The sequence below is a fragment of the Mustelus asterias genome, chromosome 16, assembly GCF_964213995.1.
Source record: "Mustelus asterias chromosome 16, sMusAst1.hap1.1, whole genome shotgun sequence".
Classification (NCBI taxonomy): Eukaryota; Metazoa; Chordata; class Chondrichthyes; order Carcharhiniformes; family Triakidae; genus Mustelus; species Mustelus asterias.
The window spans coordinates 99452403-99474780 of NC_135816.1; the positions used below are offsets into that span (position 1 = coordinate 99452403).

General features: G+C 50.2%; 6 non-coding genes across 6 annotated transcripts; all 6 read left to right on the forward strand.

Moving 5' to 3' along the window:
- Positions 1-7178: 7178 nt before the first annotated feature.
- trnav-cac (transfer RNA valine (anticodon CAC)) lies at positions 7179-7251 on the forward strand. The gene has a single exon. It is a non-coding gene; the product is annotated as a tRNA-Val (tRNA).
- A 2331-nt stretch (positions 7252-9582) lies between these two features.
- trnak-uuu (transfer RNA lysine (anticodon UUU)) lies at positions 9583-9655 on the forward strand. Its single transcript has one exon. It is a non-coding gene; the product is annotated as a tRNA-Lys (tRNA).
- A 924-nt stretch (positions 9656-10579) lies between these two features.
- On the forward strand, positions 10580-10653 carry trnav-uac (transfer RNA valine (anticodon UAC)). Its single transcript has one exon. It is a non-coding gene; the product is annotated as a tRNA-Val (tRNA).
- A 3579-nt stretch (positions 10654-14232) lies between these two features.
- trnav-cac (transfer RNA valine (anticodon CAC)) lies at positions 14233-14305 on the forward strand. The gene has a single exon. It is a non-coding gene; the product is annotated as a tRNA-Val (tRNA).
- A 1159-nt stretch (positions 14306-15464) lies between these two features.
- On the forward strand, positions 15465-15537 carry trnav-uac (transfer RNA valine (anticodon UAC)). The gene has a single exon. It is a non-coding gene; the product is annotated as a tRNA-Val (tRNA).
- A 3549-nt stretch (positions 15538-19086) lies between these two features.
- On the forward strand, positions 19087-19160 carry trnat-agu (transfer RNA threonine (anticodon AGU)). Its single transcript has one exon. It is a non-coding gene; the product is annotated as a tRNA-Thr (tRNA).
- Positions 19161-22378: the final 3218 nt, after the last annotated feature.

A 22378-nucleotide genomic window follows, 5' to 3' on the forward strand; every position in this document is an offset into this window, starting at 1 on the left:
CCTGTCTCTCTCTCACACACCCTGTCTCTCTCTCACACACCCTGTCTCTCTCTCACACACCCTGTCTCTCTCACACACCCTGTCTCTCTCACACACCCTGTCTCTCTCACACACCCTGTCTCTCTCACACACCCTCTGTCACACACCCTCTGTCACACACCCTCTGTCACACACCCTCTGTCACACACCCTCTGTCACACACCCTCTGTCACACACCCTCTGTCACACACCCTCTGTCACACACCCTCTGTCACACACCCTCTCTCACACACCCTCTCTCACACACCCTCTCTCACACACCCTCTCTCACACACCCTCTGTCACACACCCTGTCTCTCTCACACGCCCTGTCTCTCTCACACACCCTCTCTCACACACCCTCTCTCACACACCCTCTGTCACACCCCCTGTCACTCTCACACGCCCTGTCTCTCTCTCTCACCCTGTCTCTCTCACACACCCTGTCTCTCACACACCCTGTCTCTCTCACACACCCTGTCTCTCTCACGCACCCTGTCTCTCTCACGCACCCTGTCTCTCTCACGCACCCTGTCTCTCTCACGCACCCTGTCTCTCTCACGCACCCTGTCTCTCTCACGCACCCTGTCTCTCTCACGCGCCCTGTCTCTCTCACACGCCCTGTCTCTCTCACGCACCCTGTCTCTCTCACACGCCCTGTCTCTCTCACACACCCTGTCTCTCTCACGCACCCTGTCTCTCTCACGCATCCTGTCTCTCTCACGCACCCTGTCTCTCTCACACACCCTGTCTCTCTCACACACCCTGTCTCTCTCACACACCCTCTGTCACACACCCTCTGTCACACACCCTCTGTCACACACCGTCTCTCACACACCTTCTCTCACACACCCTGTCTCTCTCACACACCCTGTCTCTCTCACACACCCTGTCTCTCTCACGCACCCTGTCTCTCTCACGCACCCTGTCTCTCACACGCCCTGTCTCTCTCACACACCCTGTCTCTCTCACGCACCCTGTCTCTCTCACGCACCCTGTCTCTCTCACGCACCCTGTCTCTCTCACGCACCCTGTCTCTCTCACACACCCTGTCTCTCTCACGCACCCTCTGTCACGCACCCTCTGTCACACACCCTCTGTCACACACCGTCTCTCACACACCGTCTCTCACGCACCCTGTCTCTCTCACACACCCTGTCTCTCTCACACACCCTGTCTCTCTCACACACCCTGTCTCTCTCACACACCCTGTCTCTCTCACACACCCTCTGTCACACACCCTCTGTCACACACCCTCTGTCACACACCCTCTGTCACACACCCTCTCTCACACACCCTCTGTCACACGCCCTGTCTCACACACCCTCTGTCACACGCCCTGTCTCTCTCACACGCCCTGTCTCTCTCACACGCCCTGTCTCTCTCACACGCCCTGTCTCTCTCACACGCCCTGTCTCTCTCACACGCCCTGTCTCTCTCACACACCCTGTCTCTCTCACACACCCTGTCTCTCTCACACACCCTGTCTCTCTCACACACCCTGTCTCTCTCACACACCCTGTCTCTCTCACACACCCTCTGTCACACACCCTCTCTCACACACCCTCTGTCACACGCCCTGTCTCTCTCACACGCCCTGTCTCTCTCACACACCCTCTCTCACACACCCTCTGTCACACGCCCTGTCTCTCTCACACGCCCTGTCTCTCTCACACACCCTGTCTCTCTCACACACCCTGTCTCTCTCACACACCCTGTCTCTCTCACACACCCTGTCTCTCTCACACGCCCTGTCTCTCTCACACACCCTGTCTCTCTCACACACACTGTCTCTCTCACACGCCCTGTCTCTCTCACACGCCCTGTCTCTCTCACACGCCCTGTCTCTCTCACACGCCCTGTCTCTCTCACACGCCCTGTCTCTCTCACACACACTGTCTCTCTCACACACCCTGTCTCTCTCACACACCCTGTCTCTCTCACACACCCTGTCTCTCACACACACCCTCTCTCTCTCACACACCCTGTCTCTCTCACACACACCCTGTCTCTCTCACACACACCCTGTCTCTCTCACACACCCTGTCTCTCTCACACACCCTGTCTCTCTCACACGCCCTGTCTCTCTCACACCCTGTCTCTCTCACACACACCCTGTCTCTCTCACACACACCCTGTCTCTCTCACACACCCTCTCTCTCTCACACGCCCTGTCTCTCTCACACGCCCTGTCTCTCTCACACGCCCTGTCTCTCTCACACACACTGTCTCTCTCACACACCCTGTCTCTCTCACACACCCTGTCTCTCTCACGCACCCTGTCTCTCTCACGCACCCTGTCTCTCTCACGCACCCTGTCTCTCTCACGCACCCTGTCTCTCTCACGCGCCCTGTCTCTCTCACACACCCTGTCTCTCTCACGCACCCTGTCTCTGTCACACACCCTCTGTCACACACCCTCTGTCACACACCCTCTGTCACACACCCTCTGTCACACACCCTCTGTCACACACCCTCTGTCACACACCCTCTGTCACACACCCTCTGTCACACACCGTCTCTCACACACCCTCTGTCACACACCCTCTGTCACACACCCTCTGTCACACACCCTCTGTCACACACCCTCTGTCACACACCCTGTCTCTCTCTCACACCCTGTCTCTCTCACACACCCTCTGTCACACACCCTCTGTCACACACCCTCTGTCACACACCCTCTGTCACACACCCTCTGTCACACACCCTGTCTCTCTCACACACCCTGTCTCTCTCACACACCCTGTCTCTCTCACACACCCTGTCTCTCTCACACACCCTGTCTCTCTCACACACCCTGTCTCTCTCACACACCCTGTCTCTCTCACACACCCTGTCTCTCTCACACACCCTGTCTCTCTCACACACCCTCTGTCACACACCCTCTGTGACACACCCTCTGTCACACACCCTCTGTCACAGACTCTCTCACACACACCCTCTCACACACAACATCTCACACACACTCTCTCTCACACACACTCTCTCTCACACACACTCTCTCTCACACACACTCTCTCTCACACACACACTCTCTCACACACACACTCTCACACACACACTCTCTCACACACACACTCTCTCACACACACACTCTCTCACACACACACTCTCTCACACACACACCCTCTCACACACACCCTCTCACACACACCCTCTCTCACACACCCTCTCTCACACACCCTCTCTCACACACCCTCTCTCACACACCCTCTCTCACACACCCTCTCTCACACACCCTCTCTCACACACCCTCTCACACACCCTCTCTCGCACACCCTCTCTCGCACACCCTCTCTCGCACACCCTCTCTCACACACCCTCTCTCACACACCCTCTCTCACACACCCTCTCTCACACACCCTCTCTCACACACCCTCTCTCACACACCCTCTCTCACACACCCTCTCTCACACACCCTCTCTCACACACCCTCTCTCACACACCCTCTCTCACACACCCTCTCTCACACACCCTCTCTCACACACACTCTCTCACACACACTCTCTCACACACACACACACACTCTCTCACACACCCTCTCTCACACACACTCTCTCACACACCCTCTCTCACTCACCCTCTCTCGCACACCCTCTCTCACTCACCCTCTCTCACACACCCTCTCTCACACACCCTCTCTCACACACCCTCTCTCACACACACTCTCTCACACACACACACACTCTCTCACACACCCTCTCTCACACACACTCTCTCACACACTCTCTCTCACACACACACACATGTTCATACACCTCCTCATACACCCTCTATTCACTCTGACTCTGGTGGAATCGTGTACGTCAGCTCCCCACCGGAGGGACAGGAGAGTGGATAAAGAAACCCAACATCTGGACATCCCATCAACTCACCCCCACCCATCATCGGACACAAGTAACCGTGCCGTCACGGGGAGGAACTGAGACACAGCGCCAGGTTTCTGTGCCCCGAGCAAGGCCAGACAAGCCACCCAGAATCACTCAGCCTGTTTGTGGATGGTGTGAGAAAGGATGGGGCAGTAGGATGGGAAGCTGGGACTATAACCTCCCCATAGGGTGGCCATTCAAGAGGGAAGCAAAAGGGGCAGCCTGTTTGTTACACCCTCTGAGATGGGACTCAGATGGAAAAGACTCAGAGGGAAATTTGGATATTAAAGGGATATACGATTCAAGACCTGTGTTTGTGTGAATATTTATTCAATGTCATGGAACCTGGCTTTGAGGGCCAGTATTGTCAACAACTGTGTAAATGTGTAATAGATAAGACTTGATTGTAGAGATATTAGATGTTACCAGCTCGATACCTGTGGATCTCAAAAACCTACCCAATGTCCAAACATGGCCGAGTCTCCCCCAGATGGGTCAGTCAGGATTGGGAAAGCTAAAACCTCACTGCATGATGTGACAATGGTTTGACAGTGGCAGTGGGTGGCACAGTGGTTAGCACTGCTGCCTCACAGCGCCAGGGACCCGGGTTCAATTCCCGGCTTGGGTCTCTGTCTGTGCGGAGTCTGCACGTTCTCCCCGTGTCTGCGTGGGTTTCCTCCGGGTGCTCCGGTTTCCTCCCACAGTCCAAAGACCTGCAGGTTAGGTGCATTGGCCGTGCTAAATTCTCCCTCAGTGTACCCGAACAGGCGCCGGAGTGTGGCGACTAGGGGATTTTCACGGTAACTTCATTGCAGTGTTAATATAAGCCTACTTGTGACTAATAAATAATAAATAAACTTTTATCTCTGGGGATAATGTTTCGGGCGATTCACAATACTACATTCAACATACCACGATCATCCTAATGCCATTAAATGGGCGGAGGTCCAACTGCAGGGAATTATTAATGATAATACTGACAGAATTGCCCCTGAATCCCGGATACGAGATAAAGGGAGGATACTGGGAAGTATCGGGGGATTGTTGCCTGATGGGCAGTGCCAGGCCACGCCCCCGACCACCCGGGTGCTTCAAGAGCCTCTGACCCCCTCCCCCAGCCCGGCCGGGGGGCCGGATCCCCGCTATTACAGAGCAGCAGTGATTCTCGCTGGTCTGACGCCAGCCCGGTGAGGGGGGGGTGCAGCCGTGCCGAGCTCAGTAACTACATGTTAATGTCGTCAATTCCATGTTAATAGGATTCACTCCCTTTCTGAATGTGAAGCCGTTCTCTCCGGTGTAAAGGGGCCAGGAAGATCGCCACCCTGGTCTCCAGATCCCAGATCTAACAGATCCCGAATGAACTCCTGGTCTCCAGATCCCAGATCTAACAGTGCAACAGGATCCCAAATGAACTCCTGGTCTCCAGATCCCAGATCTAACAGTGCAACAGGATCCCAAATGAACTCCTGGTCTCCGGATCCCAGATCTTACAGTGCAACAGAATCCCAAATGAACTCTTGGTCACAGAGTCATAGAGGTTTACAGCATGGAAACAGGCCCTTCGGCCCAAATTGTCCATGCTGCCCTTTTTTTTAAACCCCTAAGCTGGTCCCAATTGCCCACGTTTGGCCCATATCCCTCTGTACCCATCGTACCCATGTAACTGTCTAAATGCTTTTCAAAAGACAAAATTGTACCCGCCTCTACTCCTACCTCTGGCAGCTTGTTCCAGACACTCACCACCCTCTGTGTGAAGAAATTGTCCCTCTGGACACTTTTGTATCTCTCCCCTCTCACCTTAAACCTTTGCCCTCTAGTTTTAGACTCCCCGACCTTTGGGAAAGGTTGCTGTCAGTAACCATGCTGTGACTGCCAGGCTGTTTAGGGGAGTCTAACAGAGAGCTGTTGCAGGAGGTGGTGCCAACACAGCGTGAGAACCAGGCCAACGCTGCAAGGGTGGCGACCGCAGTGGAAAGTCTGGCTCAGGGGTCTGTCCTCATGGGTGACAGGGTCCAGGCCACCCTGGACAGCGGGCCACGGGCGAGGGTGTTGCAGGCATCCAGGAGGCACATCGTTCCATGGCCATGGGTGTCCGGGGCATGTGGGAGACACAGCAGGCCGTGGCTGGGACTCTCGCTGGCAGCCTGGAGACACAGCAGGCCGTGGCTGGGTCTCTCGCTGGCAGCCTGGAGACACAGCAGGCCGTGGCTGGGTCTCTCGCTGGCAGCCTGGGGACACAGCAGGCCGTGGCTGGGTCTCTCGCTGGCAGCCTGGGGACACAGCAGGCCGTGGCTGGGACTCTCGCTGGCAGCCTGGGGACACAGCAGGCCGTGGCTGGGTCTCTCGCTGGCAGCCTGGGGACACAGCAGGCCGTGGCTGGGACTCTCGCTGGCAGCCTGGGGACACAGCAGGCCGTGGCCGGGGAAATCAAAAGGTCTCGGGACAAAGAACAAAGAAAATTACAGCACAGAAACAGGCCCTTCGGCCCTCCAAGCCTGCACCGACCGTGCTGCCCGACTTAACGAAAACCCCCTCCCCTTCCGGGGCCCATATCCCTCTATTCCCATCCTATTCATGTACTTGTCAAGACGCCCCTTCAAAGTCACTCCCGTATCCGCTTCCACTCCCTCCCCCAGTAACGAGTTCCAGGCACCCACCACCCTCTGTGTAAAAAACGTGCCTCGTACATCTCCTTTAAACCTTGCCCCTCGCACCTTAAACCAATGCCCCCCAGAAATTGACTCTTCCACCCTGGGAAAAAGCTTCTGACTATCCACTCTGTCCATGCCTCTCATAATCTTGTAGACTTCTATCAGATCTCCCCTCAACCTCTGTCGTTCCAGAGAGGACAAACCAAGTTTCTGCAACCTCTCCTCATAGCTAATGCCCTCCATACAAGGCAACATCCTGGTATGGAGGGCATTTCCCCATCAAATGAGGGCAAATGAATGACTGTTGCTGCCGGAGACTCTTGGAATTGTCAATCGCGTGTGAGGGATTTGTTAAAGGACATCTGTGAATCTATTTTGAATGTTCAAACAGCACCCCCTTGTTTTGGCCTCACCCACAAGAGGAAACATCTTTTCCACCTCCACCTTCCCAAGACCGTTCAGCATCTTAGAAACTTTAATCCAGTCACCCCTTCACTTTCCTAAACTCCAGCTGAAAGAAGCCCAGTCTGTCCAATCCAACCTCATGAGAAAACCCGCTCATTCCAGGCAGCAATCCAGTAACCACCCACCGCCCCCCGACCCTGAACTGCCTCCAGCTCATTTACATCCACAGTCATGTGGTTCCATAGTGCAGTGGTTATCACGTCTGCCTCACACGCAGAAGGTCCTGGGTTCGATCCCCAGTGGAGCCAGTGGTATTTTGTTCCTATCCCCAGAGAGCAGTGGAACTGCCTTGAACTCGCCGCTCTTTCACAGTGACTTGTCCTTTGAATGGTCGGATGCTAACAAGTGCAGAGGAGCCGAGAGACTTGGGGTTCATGTCCACAGATCCCTGAAGGCAGCAGGACAGGGAGATAAGGTGGTGGACGATGCTAATGGGTTACTTGTCTTTATAGCCGAGGTACAGAATATCAGAGCAGAGAGGCTGTGATGGAGCTGTATAAACTTCTGAAGACCAAAGAATTGAACACTGACCCTTCAAATCTGGGGAACAGCTGCTCCTTATTCACTCTGTCCGTGCCCCTCATAATCTTGTACACTTCAATCAGGTCGCCCCTCAGTCTTCTCTGCTCCAACGTAAATCATCCAAGCTTCCGCAACCTCTCTTCATAACTTAAATGCTCCGTCCCAGGCAGCATCCTGGGGAATCTCCTCTGCACCCTCTCCAGTGCAATCACATCCTTCCTAAAATGTGGTGACCAGAACTGCACACAGTGCTCCAGCTGTAGCCTCACCACAGTTCGATACAACTCCAACATGACTTCAACACAAACAGAAAATGCTGGAAAATCTCAGCAGGTCTGACAGCTTCTCTGGGGAGAGAATCGAGCCAACGTTTGGAGTCTGGATGACCCTTGGTCAGAGCTGAGAGCGCAGAGAATCAGCGGAGATTCAGCAAGAGCTCCTCCTTCAATCTGGTCTATTGCATTCGCTGCTCCCAATGCGCTCGACTCTACATCGGAGAGACCAAACGGAGACTGGGTGATCGCTTTGCTGAGCACCTTCGCTCCGTCCGCACACAGGACCCTAACCTTCCTGTCGCTTGCTGCTTCAACGCACCACCCTGCTCTCCTGTCCACATGTCCGTCCTTGGCCTTTTGCAATGTTCCAGTGAACGCAAACTGGAGAAACAGCACCTCATCTTCCGATTGGGCACTTTACAGCCTTCTGGACTCAACACTGAGTTCAACAACTTCAGAGCATGAACTCTCTCCTCCACCTTCACCCCATTTCCATTGATTTTATTTCATTTTGTTTCATCCGATTCATCCATTTTATCATCCTTCTTTCTCACCTCCATTTTCCCACTTTCCATTCCAGCTCTCCTTCTTGCCCCCTCCCCCTTTCAGGGCAACTGCCACATTCCTCGGGCAGTCCTTTAACAATCTGCATCTCTGTTCTGCCATTCACACATTCTGATCATTAATGGACACTTTCTAGCACCTTCTCAGCCTTCTGTCTTCTCATTTCAATTCCCGTTGTCCCATTCCATCCCTCCCACCCTCACAGTATAAATCTCCGCTGATTCTCTGCGCTCTCAGCTCTGACCAAGGGTCATCCAGACTCCAAACGTTGGCTCGATTCTCTCCCCACAGATGCCGTCAGACCTGCTGAGATTTTCCAGCATTTTCTGTTTTTGTTTCAGATTCCAGCATCCGCAGTATTTTTCTTTTATCCAACATGACTTCCCTGCTTTTGTAATCAATGTTGCGATTTATGAAGGCAAGTGCCCCATATGCACTTTTCCCCACTCTACTAACATGCCCCTGCGTCTTCAGAGATCTGTTGAAAAACATGCCCAAATCTCTTTGTTCCACAGAACTTCCTCATGTCATGCTGTTCATTATAATAAAGAGAGAGGAAGGATCTTAAGAGGAGGATTTCATGCAGACCTTGTTCCGCCCAATCTGTTAAATACTCAGATAGGATTGAAGCTACGGCAAAATATTTGACAAAGATGTCCATCTAAACAAAAGTCATGGTTAACAGTTTGAATATCAGTGGAGAGAGAAACAGAGTTCTAGTTGGGACAGAATAGACACGTGCTTGATGGCCGGAGCAGACTCGATGTGTCAAAGGGACACTGTTTATGCTGTAGAATGCAGGACTGTAAAACTGCTGGTCCTCAGAGAGATGGTGATTCACTTTAAAAGGTACAACGTGAAATGTATAAACAGGTAGCACGGAGATTTTAACTCAGGAATATCAGCCTCCTAGACAAGCGCATTAACCAACTGATCCACGGGTGACTTACTGTTAGACTCATTATAGGAACGAGAGAGGAAGGATCTAAAGTGGAAGATTTCATGAGGTTCTTGTCCTGTCAAATCGATGAAATGCTCAGCACGATTTGACTTTTGGACATTTAGAAAGTTACAGCAAATAATCATCTTGACCTCAAAGTGGATAATATCACACTTCCCCACCCCCATTAAAAAATGAACTCTCCTTCAATCTTATTTGCTCGAAGTCACAGTGAGAGAGCGGCTAGTTCAACGGGGGAAAAAGTTTTGTACTTTGAAGCCTGGATAGCTCAGTCAGGAAAGCATCAGACTTTTAATCTGAGGGTCCAGGGTTCAAGTCCCTGTTTGGGTGTTGCTTTTCTTCCACCCTGAACACAATTGTTTGAGATTTGCTTCAAAATAGATGAACAGATGTCCTTTAACAAATTCCTCACACGCGATTGACAATTCCAAGAGTCACCGGCAGCAACATTCATCCATTTTAATAGGTGTTTGATGGCCGGCGCAGACAAAATGGGCCTCTGGGCTTCTTTTCCTGCTGTCAAACTGTGTGACGGGAAAGTTGTGGCTTCTCAGAGTTACAAAATGCCACATGCACAAAGGCACCGCTGAGATTTGAACTCAGGATCTTCTATTTTGTTGACAGACACTTTAACCAACTAAACCATGGCACAAATGGCAAAATGAAACCCGCGTTACAATTTGTTATAAAATTAAAAGCAAAATCCTGTGGATGCTGCAACCTGAAACCATCTGGTCCTTCGAGCCTGCTTCACTATTTACTAAGGCCATGGCTGATCCCTTTCTGTTGGCTTCCACATTCTCCATATTCCCCTCCCCCTCCCCCTCCCCGATAATCTTTAATTCTCTCACTCAACAAATATCTAACTCCCTCCGCCAGGAAAATATTCAGTGACCCCGTCCTCCAGCACCTTCTGAGGCAGAGTTTAAAAGTGGCACAAGCCTCTGAGAGAAAACAAATCTAATCATCTCTTGTCCTAAAAGGGCGCCCCCTAATGTTCAAACAGCGCCCCCTTGTTTTGGCCTCACCCACAAGAGGAAACATCTTTTCCACCTCCACCTTCCCAAGACCGTTCAGCATCTTAGAAACTTTAATCCAGTCACCCCTTCACTTTCCTAAACTCCAGCTGAAAGAAGCCCAGTCTGTCCAATCCAACCTCATGAGAAAACCCGCTCATTCCAGGGAGCAATCCAGTAACCACCCACCGACCCCCACCCTGAACTGCCTCCAGCTCATTTACATTCTCAGTCATGTGGTTCCATAGTGTAGTGGTTATCACGTCTGCCTTACACGCAGAAGGTCCTGGGTTCGTAAGCCCAGTGGAGCCAGTGGTATTTTGTTCCTTGTTCCAGAGAGCAGTGGAACTGCCTTGAACTCGCCGCTCTTTCACAGTGACTTGTCCTTTGAATGGTCGGATGCTAACAAGTGCAGAGGAGCCGAGAGACTTGGGTTCATGTCCACAGATCCCTGAAGGCAGCAGGACAGGTAGATCAGGTGGTTCAGAAGGTATATGGGATACTGATCCTTATTACCCTAGGTGTGGGATATAGGAGCAGAGAGGTTATGTTGGAGCTGTATAAAACGCTGCTTCACCCACAGCTGGAGGAGAATCAAAACATTGTAAAATCATAGAGAGCAGGAGAGGCCCTTCGGCCCATCGAGTCTGCACCGACAGATGGGAAACACCTGACCTCCCACCTAATCCCATTTACCAGCACTTGGACCATAGCCTTGAATATTGTGAGGAGCCAAGTTCTCATCCAGGGATGTTTTAAAGCATGTGAGGCAACCCCCCTCCAGCACCCTCCCAGGCAGCGCATTCCAGGCTGGCCCCACACTCTGGGTAGAAATGTTTTTCCTCACATCCCCTAATCCTCCTGTCCCTCACCTTGAGTGTGCAGAATCAGGGGGAAATGGCCGGGGAACGGCACTAACTCTTGGTCACATTCTATATCAATGATCTGCAAGCAGGGACAGAGTGGAACACAACAACATTTGTGGATGATGCTAAAATAGGTGGGAAAGCAGGCAGTGAAGAGGATACAAGGATTCTACAGATGGATATCGATAGGCTGAGAGAATGGGTCACAATCTGGCAGATGGAGTTTAATGTGGATAAGTGTGAAGTTATCCATTTTGGCAGAAAAATTAGAAAGGCAAATTATTCCATAAATAAAAAGCAGATTGAAAATGTGTCTGGGCAGAGGGATCTGGGCGTCTCTGTTCATGAACCGCAGAAAGTCGGCATGCAGGGGCAGCACCTAATAAAAAAAAGCAAATGGCATGTTGGCATTTATTGCAGAAGGGCTGGAGTATAAAAGTAGATGCGGTTGTTGCAATTACACAGGGTGTTGGTGAGACCACATCTGGAGTATTGTGTCCAGTTGTGGTCTCCTTGTTTGAGGAAGGATGTGGGGCATTGGAGGCAGTTCAGAGGAGGGTCACCAGGTTGATTCCGGCGATGAAAGGGTTGACGTATGAGGAGAGATTGAACAGTTTGGGGTTTGTACTCGCTGGAGTTTAGAAGGGCGAGGGGGGATCTGATCGAGGGATATAAAATTTTAAAAGGGATTGAGAGAGTAAATGTGGGACAAATGTTTCCTCTTATGGGGCAATCTGGAACAAGACGCCGCAGGTATCGGTTGTGAGGCGGTAGATTAGAAACTGAGAAGGGGGAGAATGACTTCTCACAGAGGGTGGTGAATCGCTGCCTCAGAGCGCAGTGAAGTCTGAAACATTGAATGGTTTCCAGAGGGAGATCGGCTGTTTCTAATAAAAGAAAGGGAAAGAGGGAAATGGGGAACATATCTTATAGAATCATCGAGTCACAGAGTTTTGCAGCACAGAAAGAGACCCTTCCCCCATCCTTCCTGCAAGCCCTGCTGTCGGTGCCTTAGTCGGTTAAAGCCACTGCTTCATAAACAGGAGGTTCTGAGTTTGAATCTCAGCGGTGAATTGATGTTTGCTTCTTATTGAAGTTTGTGTTTATTCACCAAATGCGCGATGAACAGTAATTCCCGGTTCTCCCATCTTTCAGAAATCATTCCATTTCAGACAAGGGAAACATCAACTCAACAGGGTCACACTTTCCTTTTAACATCTCTTCATTCAAAGGCTTGTGCACCATCTGAATTCTGGACACTGGATGAGCGTGGATTGTTGCTGTTTATATTCCAGACAGACATGGAGGATTCTCGGTGTTCCATCAGCACAAAGAGAGAATTGAGAGAGAAGAGGAGCCAGAGAGAATGTTGGAAAAACCATGAAGCTCAATAGATTTAAAAAATATACTCCATTCTTTAAATTACACCAATTCACAGAGTGGACCAGGCAGAGCCCAAATCCATCTCCGGGTCCATTCCCAGTACTGGCTGATTGTCTGTGTGGAGGCTGCACCTTCTCCCCGTGTCTGCCTGGGTTTTGTCCGCGTGCTCCAGTTTCCCCCCACACTCCAAAGATGTGTCGGTTCGGTGGATTGGCTGCGCTAAAATGCCCCTTAGTGTCCAAAGATGGATATTGTGGGTGGAGGAGCCATGGTTAAATGCATTGTGATCGGGCGGAGGGCAGAGTCTGGGTGGGATGCTCTTTTGGAGGGTCAGCACAGACCCTCTTCAATGACTTGTGCCCCCGCCACACTTCCAGGCATCGCAATCCACACCCCAACCACTCAGTGAGTGGAAACCATTTCTCTCAGAAATGAAGAGGCGTTAAGATGGGTTTTGGAAACACCAAAGCAAACAAGGCTGCGGACTGAGTGCTGGAAAATGGGATCAGAGTCGATAAAAGCAAAATCCTGTGGATGCTGGAAACTTGTAATAAAAACAGGAAATGCTGAATAAACTCAGGAGGTCTGGCAGCGTCTGTGGAGAGAGAAACAGAGTTAAAGTTTGGACAGAATAGATAGGTGCTTGATGGGCTGGAGCAGGCACGATGGGCCGAAGGGACACTTTTTATGCTGTAAAATTGGAGGACTTTGGAAAAAATCAACTCCCTTCAATCTTATCTGCTCGAAGTCACTGTGAGAGAGCGGCTAGTTCAACTGAGGAAAAGGGCAACTGGCCTCAAGCCTGGAAAGATCAGTCAGTAAAGCATCAGACTTTTAATCTGAGGGTCCAGGGTTCAAGTCCCTGTTTGGGAGTTGCTTTTCTTCCACCCTGAATACAATTGTTTGAGATGTGCTTCAAAATAGACGAACAGATGTCCTTTAACAAATTCCTCACACGCGATTGACAATTGCAAGAGTCGACGGCAGCAACATTCATCCATTTTAATAGGTGTTTGATGGCCGGCGCAGACAAAACGGGCCTCTGGGCTTCTTTTCCTGCTGTTGAACTGTGTGACGGGAAAGTTACGGCTTCTCAGAGCAAGAATGATTTTGTTTCAAAATTGCAAAATGCAACGGACACCAAAACACCGTTGAGATTCAAACTCAGGATCTCCTGTTTACTTGACAGGCACTTTAACCAATTAAACCACGGCACCTCCAGAAACATTGAACCAATGTTATAATTTGCATAAAAAATTAAAAGCAAATTCCTGTGGATGCTGCAACCTGAAACCATCTGGTCCTTCGAGCCTGCTTCACTATTTACTAAGGCCATGGCTGATCCCTTTCTGTTGGCTTCCACATTTTCCATATTCCCCTAATGTTCAAACAGCGCCCCCTTGTTTTGGCCTCACCCACAAGAGGAAACATCTTTTCCACCTCCACCTTCCCAAGACCGTTCAGCATCTTAGAAACTTTAATCCAGTCACCCCTTCACTTTCCTAAACTCCAGCTGAAAGAAGCCCAGTCTGTCCAATCCAACCTCATGAGAAAACCCGCTCATTCCAGGGAGCAATCCAGTATCCACCCACCGCCCCCCCACCCTGAACTGCCTCCAACTTATTTACATTCACAGTCATGTGGTTCCATAGTGTAGTGGTTATCACGTCTGCCTCACACGCAGAAGGTCCTGGGTTCAAAGCCCAGTGAAGCCAGTGGTATTTTGTTCCTATTCTCAGAGAGCAGTGGAACTGCCTTGAACTCGCCGCTCTTTCACAGTGACTTGTCCTTTGAATGGTCGGATGCTAACAAGTGCAGAGGATCCGAGAGACTTGGGGTTCATGTCCACAGATCCCTGAAGGCAGCAGGACAGGTAGATAAGGTGGCTAACTCGGTTAATGGGAGACTTGTCTTTATAGCCGAGGTACAGAATATCAGAGCAGAGAGGCTATGATGGAGCTGTATAAAATGTCTGAAGACCATAGAAATGACAACTACCCTTCAAATCTGGGTAACAGCTGCTCCTTATCCACTCTGTCCGTGCCCCTCATAATCTTGTACACCTCAATCAGGTCGCCCCTCAGTCTTCTCGGCTCCAATGAAAATAATCCACACCTACCCAACCACTATTCATAACTTAAATGTTCCATCCCAGGTAGCATCCTGGGGAATCTCCTCTGCACCCTCTCCAGTGCAATCACATCCTTCCTAAAATGTGGTGACCAGAACTGCACACAGTGCTCCAGCTGTGGCCTCACCAAAGTTCGATACAACTCCAACATGACTTCAACACAAACAGAAAATGCTGGAAAATCTCAGCAGGTCTGACAGCATCTGTGGGGAGAGAATCGAGCCAATGTTTGGAGTCTGGATGACCCTTGGTCAGAGCTGAGAGCGCAGAGAATCAGCGGAGATTTATACTGTGAGGGTGGGAGGGATGGAATGGGACAACGGGAATTGAAATGAGGAGACAGAAGGCTGAGAAGGTGCTAGAAAGTGTCCATTAATGATCAGCATGTGTGAATGGCAGAACAGAGGTGCAGATTGTTAAAGGACTGCCCGAGGAATGTGGCAGTTGCCCTGAAAGGGGGAGGGGGAGGGGGCAAGAAGGAGAGCTGGAATGGAAAGTGGGAAAATGGAGGTGGGAAAGAAGGATGATAAAATGGATGAATCGGATGAGTGGTTGGGGTGTGGAATGGACTGCCTGCTGTGATAGTGGAGTCAGATACTTTACGAACTTTCAAGTGGTTATTGGATAGGCACATGGAGCACACCAGGATGATAGGGAGTGGGATAGCTTCATCTTGGTTTTGGACAAAGCTCGGTACAACATCGAGGGCCTAAGGGCCTGTACTGTGCTGTACTGTTCTATGTGGTTCCATAGTGTAGTGGTTATCATGTCTGCCTTACACGCAGAAAGTCCTGGGTTTGATCCCCAGTGGAGCCAGTGGTATTTTGTTCCTATTCCCAGAGAGCAGTGGAACTGCCTTGAACTCGCCGCTCTTTCACAGTGACTTGTCCTTTGAATGGTCGGATGCCATCAAGTGCAGAGGCTACCCTCTTGCTCTTTATATATGTATAAAAAGCTTTGGAATCTTTCTTAATCCTGCTGGCCAATGCTTTTTCGTGACTCTTTTTAGCCTCCTTACTCCTTGCTTCAGTTTCTTTCTCCTTTCCTTGTATTCCACACTTGCTTCGTGTGTTTCCAGCCTCCGAGCTTTGACAAATGCTTTTTCTCTTTGACTAGGCTCACAATATCTCTCATTATCCAAGATTCCCAAAACTTGCCAGACTTATCCTTCATCCTTACAGGAATGTGCCGCTCCTGAATCCCTATCAACTTACACGAGTACATCCCTGCTCTTATATTCTAGCCCTCTCGACATGAATGCTAACATTGTCTTTGCCTTCCTAACTGCCGATGTACTGATACGTTAACCTGAAGAGAATCTTGAACAATGATTCCCAAATCCCTTTGTGTTTCTGATTTCCGAAGCATTTCCCCATTTAGAAAATAGTCTCTGCCTCCATTCCTCCTTCCAAAGTGCAGAACCTCACACTTTTCCACATTGTATTCCATCTGCCACTTCTTTGCCCACTCTCCTAACCTGTCCAAGTCCTTCTGCAGCCCCCCTGCTTCCTCAATACTACCTGTCCCTCTACATATCGCTGGAGGACGGGGGTCACTGAATATTTTCCTGGCGGAGGGAGTTAGATATTTGTTGAGTGAGAGAATTAAAGATTATCGGGGAGTGGGAGGGGAACAAAGAACAAAGAACAGTACAGCACAGGAAACAGGCCCTTCGGCTCTCCAAGCCTGTGCCGCTCCTTGGTCCAACTAGACCAATCGTTTGTATCCCTCCATTCCTAGGCTGCTCATGTGACTATCCAGGTAAGTCTTAAACGATGTCAGCGTGCCTGCCTCCACCACCCTACTTGGCAGCGCATTCCAGGCCCCCACCACCCTCTGTGTAAAAAACGTCCATCTGATGTCTGAGTTATACTTCGCCCCGCTCACCTTGAGCCCGTGACCCCTCGTGATCGTCACCTCCGACCTGGGAAAAAGCTTCCCACTGTTCACCCTATCTATACCCTTCATAATCTTGTATACCTCTATTAGATCTCCCCTCATTCTCCGTCTTTCCAAGGAGAACAACCCCAGTCTACCCAATCTCTCCTCATAGCTAAGACAACATCCTGGTAAACCTTCTCTGCACTCTCTCTAACGCCTCCACGTCCTTCTGGTAGTGCGGCGACCAGAACTGGACGCAGTACTCCAAATGTGGCCTAACCAGCGTTCTATACAGCTGCATCATCAGACTCCAGCTTTTATACTCTATACCCCGTCCTATAAAGGCAAGCATACCATATGCCTTCTTCACCACCTTCTCCACCTGTGTTGCCACCTTCAAGGATTTGTGGACTTGCACACCTAGGTCCCTCTGTGTTTCTATACTCCTGATGACTCTGCCATTTATTGTATAACTCCTCCCTACATTATTTCTTCCAAAATGCATCACTTCGCATTTATCCGGATTAAATTCCATCTGCCACCTCTCCGCCCAATTTTCCAGCCTATCTATATCCTGCTGTATTGCCCGACAATGCTCTTCGCTATCCGCAATTCCAGCCATCTTCGTGTCATCCGCAAACTTGCTGATTACACCAGTTACACCTTCTTCCAAATCATTTATATATATCACAAATAGCAGAGGTCCCAGTACAGAGCCCTGCGGAACACCACTGGTCACAGACCTCCAGCCGGAAAAAGACCCTTCGACCACTACCCTCTGTCTCCTATGGCCAAGCCAGTTCTCCACCCATCTCGCCACTTCTCCTTGTATCCCATGAGCCTTAACCTTCTTAACCAACCTGCCATGCGGGACTTTGTCAAATGCCTTACTGAAATCCATATAGACGACATCCACGGCCCTTCCTTCATCAACCGTTTTTGTCACTTCCTCAAAAAACTCCACCAAATTTGTAAGGCACGACCTCCCTCTTACAAAACCATGCTGTCTGTCACTAATGAGATTGTTTCGTTCTAAATGCACATACATCCTGTCTCTAAGAATCCTCTCCAACAACTTCCCTACCACGGACGTCAAGCTCACCGGCCTATAATTTCCTGGGTTATCCCTGCTACCCTTCTTAAACAACGGGACCACATTCGCTATCCTCCAATCCTCAGGGACCTCACCCGTGTCCAAAGAAGCGACAAAGATTTCCGTCAGAGGCCCAGCAATTTCACCTCTCGTCTCCCTGAGCAGTCGAGGATAGATGCCATCAGGCCCTGGGGCTTTGTCAGTTTTAATGTTCCCTAAAAAACCTAACACTTCCTCTCTTGTAATGGAGATTTTCTCTAACGGGTCAACACCTCCCTCCGAGACACTCCCGGTTAACACGCCCCTCTCCTTCGTGAATACCGATGCAAAGTATTCATTTAGGATCTCCCCTATTCCCTTGGGTTCTAAGCATAATTCCCCTCCTTTGTCCCTGAGAGGTCCGATTTTCTCCCTGACAACTCTTTTGTTCCTAACGTATGAATAGAATGCCTTAGGATTCTCCTTAATCCTGCCTGCCAAGAACATCTCGTGACCTCTTTTTGCCCTTCTAACTCCCCGTTTGAGATCTTTCCTACTCTCTCTGTATTCCTCCAGAGCTCCATCTGTTTTCAGTTGCCTGGACTTAACGTACGCCTCCCTTTTCATTTTAATCAGATCCTCAATTTCCCTGGTTATCCACGGCTCTCGAATCCTACCTTTCCTATCTTTCCTTTTTACAGGCACATGCCTATCCTGCAGCCTTATCAATAGTTCCTTAAAAGACTCCCACATATCAGACATAGAATCATAGAAATCATAGAATCATAGAAACCCTACAGTGCAGAAGGAGGCCATTCGGCCCATCGAGTCTGCACCGACCACAATCCCACCCCACATATTTACCCGCTAATCCCTCTAACCTACACATCCCAGGACTCTAAGGGGCAATTTTTAACCTGGCCAATCATAGAAACCCTACAGTGCAGAAGGAGGCCATTCGGCCCATCGAGTCTGCACCGACCACAATCCCACCCAGGCCCTACCCCCACACATTTTACCCGCTAATCCCTCTAACCTATGCATCCCAGGACTCTAAGGGACAATTTTTTTTTAACCTGGCCAATCAACCTAACCCACACATCTTTGGACTGTGGGAGGAAACCGGAGCACCCGGAGGAAACCCACGCAGACACGAGGAGAATGTGCAAACTCCACACAGACAGTGACCCGAGCCGGGAATCGAGCCCGGGACCCTGGAGCTGTGAAGCAGCAGTGCTAACCACTGTGCTACCGTGCCGCCCGCCGCGGGAATATGGAGAATGTGGAAGCCAACAGAAAGGGATCAGCCATGGCCTTAGTAAATAGTAAAGCAGGCTCGAAGGACCATATGGTTTCAGGATTTTGCTTTTAACTTTACATACAAATTATAACATTGGTTCAACATTTCTGTAGGTGCATTGGCTTAGTTGGTTAAAGCGTCTGTCTAGTAAACAGGAGATCCTGAGTTCAAATCTCAGCGGTGCCTTTGTGTATGTTGCATTTTGCAACTCTGAGAAGCCGTAACTTTCCCGTCACACAGTTCGATCGCAGGAAAAGAAGCCCAGAGGCCCATATTAAATGACCATAAGACATAGGAGCAGAATTAGGCCACTCGGCCCATCGAGTCTGCTCCGCCATTCAATCATGGCTGATATTTTTCTCATCCCCATTCTCCTGCCTTTTCCCCATAACCCCTGATCCCCTTATTAATCAAGAACCTATCTATCTCTGTCTCAGACACTCAATGACCCGGCCTCCACAGCCTTCTGTGGCAAAGAGTTCCACAGATTCACCACTCTCCGGCTGAAGAAATTCCTCCTCATCTCTGTTTTAAAGGATCGTCTCTTTAGCCTGAGGTTGTGCCCTCTGGTTCTACTTTTTCTGACGAGTGGAAACATCCTCTCCACGTCCACTCTATCCAGGCCTCGCAATATCCTGGAAGTTTCAATAAGATCCCCCCTCATCCTTCTAAACTCCAACGAGTACAGACCCAGAGTCCTCAACTGTTCCTCATACGACAAGCTCTTCATTCCAGGGATCATTCTTGTGAACTTCCTCTGGACCCTTTCCAAGGCCAGCACATCCTTCCTGAGATACGGGGCCCAAAACTGCTCACAATACTCCAATGGGGTCTGACCAGAGCCTTATACAGCCTCAGAAGTACAAAGAACAAAGAAAATTACAGCACAGGAACAGGCCCTTTGGCCCTCCAAGCCTGCACCGACCATGCAGCCCAACTTGACAAAAACCCCCTACCCTTCCAGGGCCCATATCACTCTATTCCCATCCTATTCAGGTATTTGTCAAGACACCCTTACAAGTCACCATTGTATCCGCTTCCACTCCCTCCCCTGGCAGAGAGTTCCAGGCACCCACCACCCTCTGTGTAAAACATCTGCCTCGTACATCTCCTTTAAACCTTGCCCCTCACACCTTAAACAAAGAACAATACAGCACAGGAACAGGCCCTTCAGCCCTCCAAGCCCGCGCCGCTCCCCGGTCCAGGATTGAATCCTGAATCCAGGATCCCCGCCCAATTTTCCAGCCTATCTACATACCAATATCCTATCTACCGAGCTGTCCCTCACAGCTACGATGCTTTGTTCATTGCAACCTATTAACTCACCCCCACCCCCCCATTCCAGACCATGTGATCTCCAGGGAGAGGCGAAAACCCAGAGTGAAAAACCCCAGGGCCAATATGGGGAAAAAAAATCTGGGAAATTCCTCTCCGACCCCCTGAGGCGATCGAAACGAGTCCAGGAGATCACAATGGCCCTGATCGGAAAATGCTTCCCAACCCTAGTCATTTCCACTTCCACGAACACCATATGAATTCCCTGCCCCCGAGACAGGTTCCCAACTATCCGCAGTCTCGCTCTGTACTGGCACCAGCTAGAATGAAGCCTTGAAACGAGAAACAAGGAACAATTAGCCCGCGCCGCTCCCTGGTCCAAACTAGACCACTCTTTTGTATCCCTCCATTCCCACTCCGTTCATATAGCTGTCTAGATAAGTCTTAAACGTTCCCAGTGTGTCCGCCTCCACCACCTTGCCCGGCAACACATTCCAGGCCCCCACGACCCTCTGTGTGAAATATGTCCTTCTGATATCTGTGTTAAACCTCCCCCCCTTCACCTTGAACCTATGACCCCTCGTGAACGTCACCACCGACCCGGGGAAAAGCTTCCCACCGTTCACCCTATCTATGCCTTTCATAATTTTATACACCTCTATTAAGTCTCCCCTTATCCTCCGTCTTTCCAAGGAGAACAACCCCAGTTTCCCCAATCTCTCCTCATAACCAAGCCCCTCCATACCAGGCAACATCCTGGTAAACCTCCTCTGTACTCTCTCCAAAGCCTCCACGTCCTTCTGGTAGTGTGGCGACCAGAACTGGACGCAGTATTCCAAATGCGGCCGAACCAACGTTCTATACATCTGCAACATCACACCCCAACTTTTATACTCTATGCCCCGTCCTATAAAGGCAAGCATGCCATATGCCTTCTTCACCACCTTCTCCACCTGTGACGTCACCTTCAAAGATCTGTGGACTTGCACACCCAGGTCCCTCTGCGTCTCTACACCTTTAATGGTTCTTCCATTTATCGTGTAGCTCCTCCCGACATTATTCCCACCAAAATGCATCACTTCGCATTTATCAGGATTGAACTCCATCTGCCATTTCCTTGCCCAAATTTCCAGCCTATCTATATCCTTCTGTAGCCTCTGACAATGTTCCTCACTATCTGCAAGTCCTGCCAGTTTTGCGTCGTCTGCAAACTTACTGATCACCCCAGTTACACCTTCTTCCAGATCATTTATATAAATCACAAACAGCAGAGGTCCCAATACAGAGCCCTGCGGTACACCACTAGTCACAGGCCTCCAGCCGGAAAAAGACCCTTCCACTACCACCCTCTGTCTTCTATGACCAAGCCAGTTCTCCACCCATCTAGCCACCTCCCCCTTTATCCCATGGGATACAAACTTTTTCACTAGCCTACCATGACACCTGTGCCCCCTGGTAATTGACTCTTCCACCCTGGGAAAAAGCTTCTGAGTATCCACTCTGTCCATGCCTCTCATAATCTTGTAGACTTCTATCAGGTCGCCCCCTCAGTCTACTCTGCTCCAACGAAAATAATCCAAGCCTACCCAACATCTCTTCGTAACTTAAATGTTCCGTCCCAGGCAGCATCCTGGTGAATCTCCTCTGACCCTGAAAAGGCCAAGGACGGACATGTGGACAGCAGAGCAGGGTGGTGTGTTGAGGCAGCAAGCGACAGGAAGGTTAGGGTCCTGTGTGCAGACGGAGCGAAGGTGCTCAGCAAAGCGATCACCCAGTCTCCGTTTGGTCTCTCCGATGTAGAGTCGAGCGCATTGGGAGCAGCGAATGCAATAGACCAGATTGAAGGAGGAGCTCTTGCTGAATCTCAAAGTGGATAATATCACACTTCCCCACCCCCAGTAAAAAATCAACTCCCCTTCAATCCCATCTGCTCCCAGTCACAGTGAGAGAGCGGCTAGTTCAACGGAGGAAAAAGGGCAATGGTTAGAATCCTGGATAGCTCAGTCGGTAGAACATCAGACTTTTAATCTTAGATTCCAGGGTTCAAGTCCCTGTTTGGGTGTTGTTTTTCTTCCACCCTGAACACAATTGTTTGAGATGTGCTTCAAAATAGATGAACAGATGTCCTT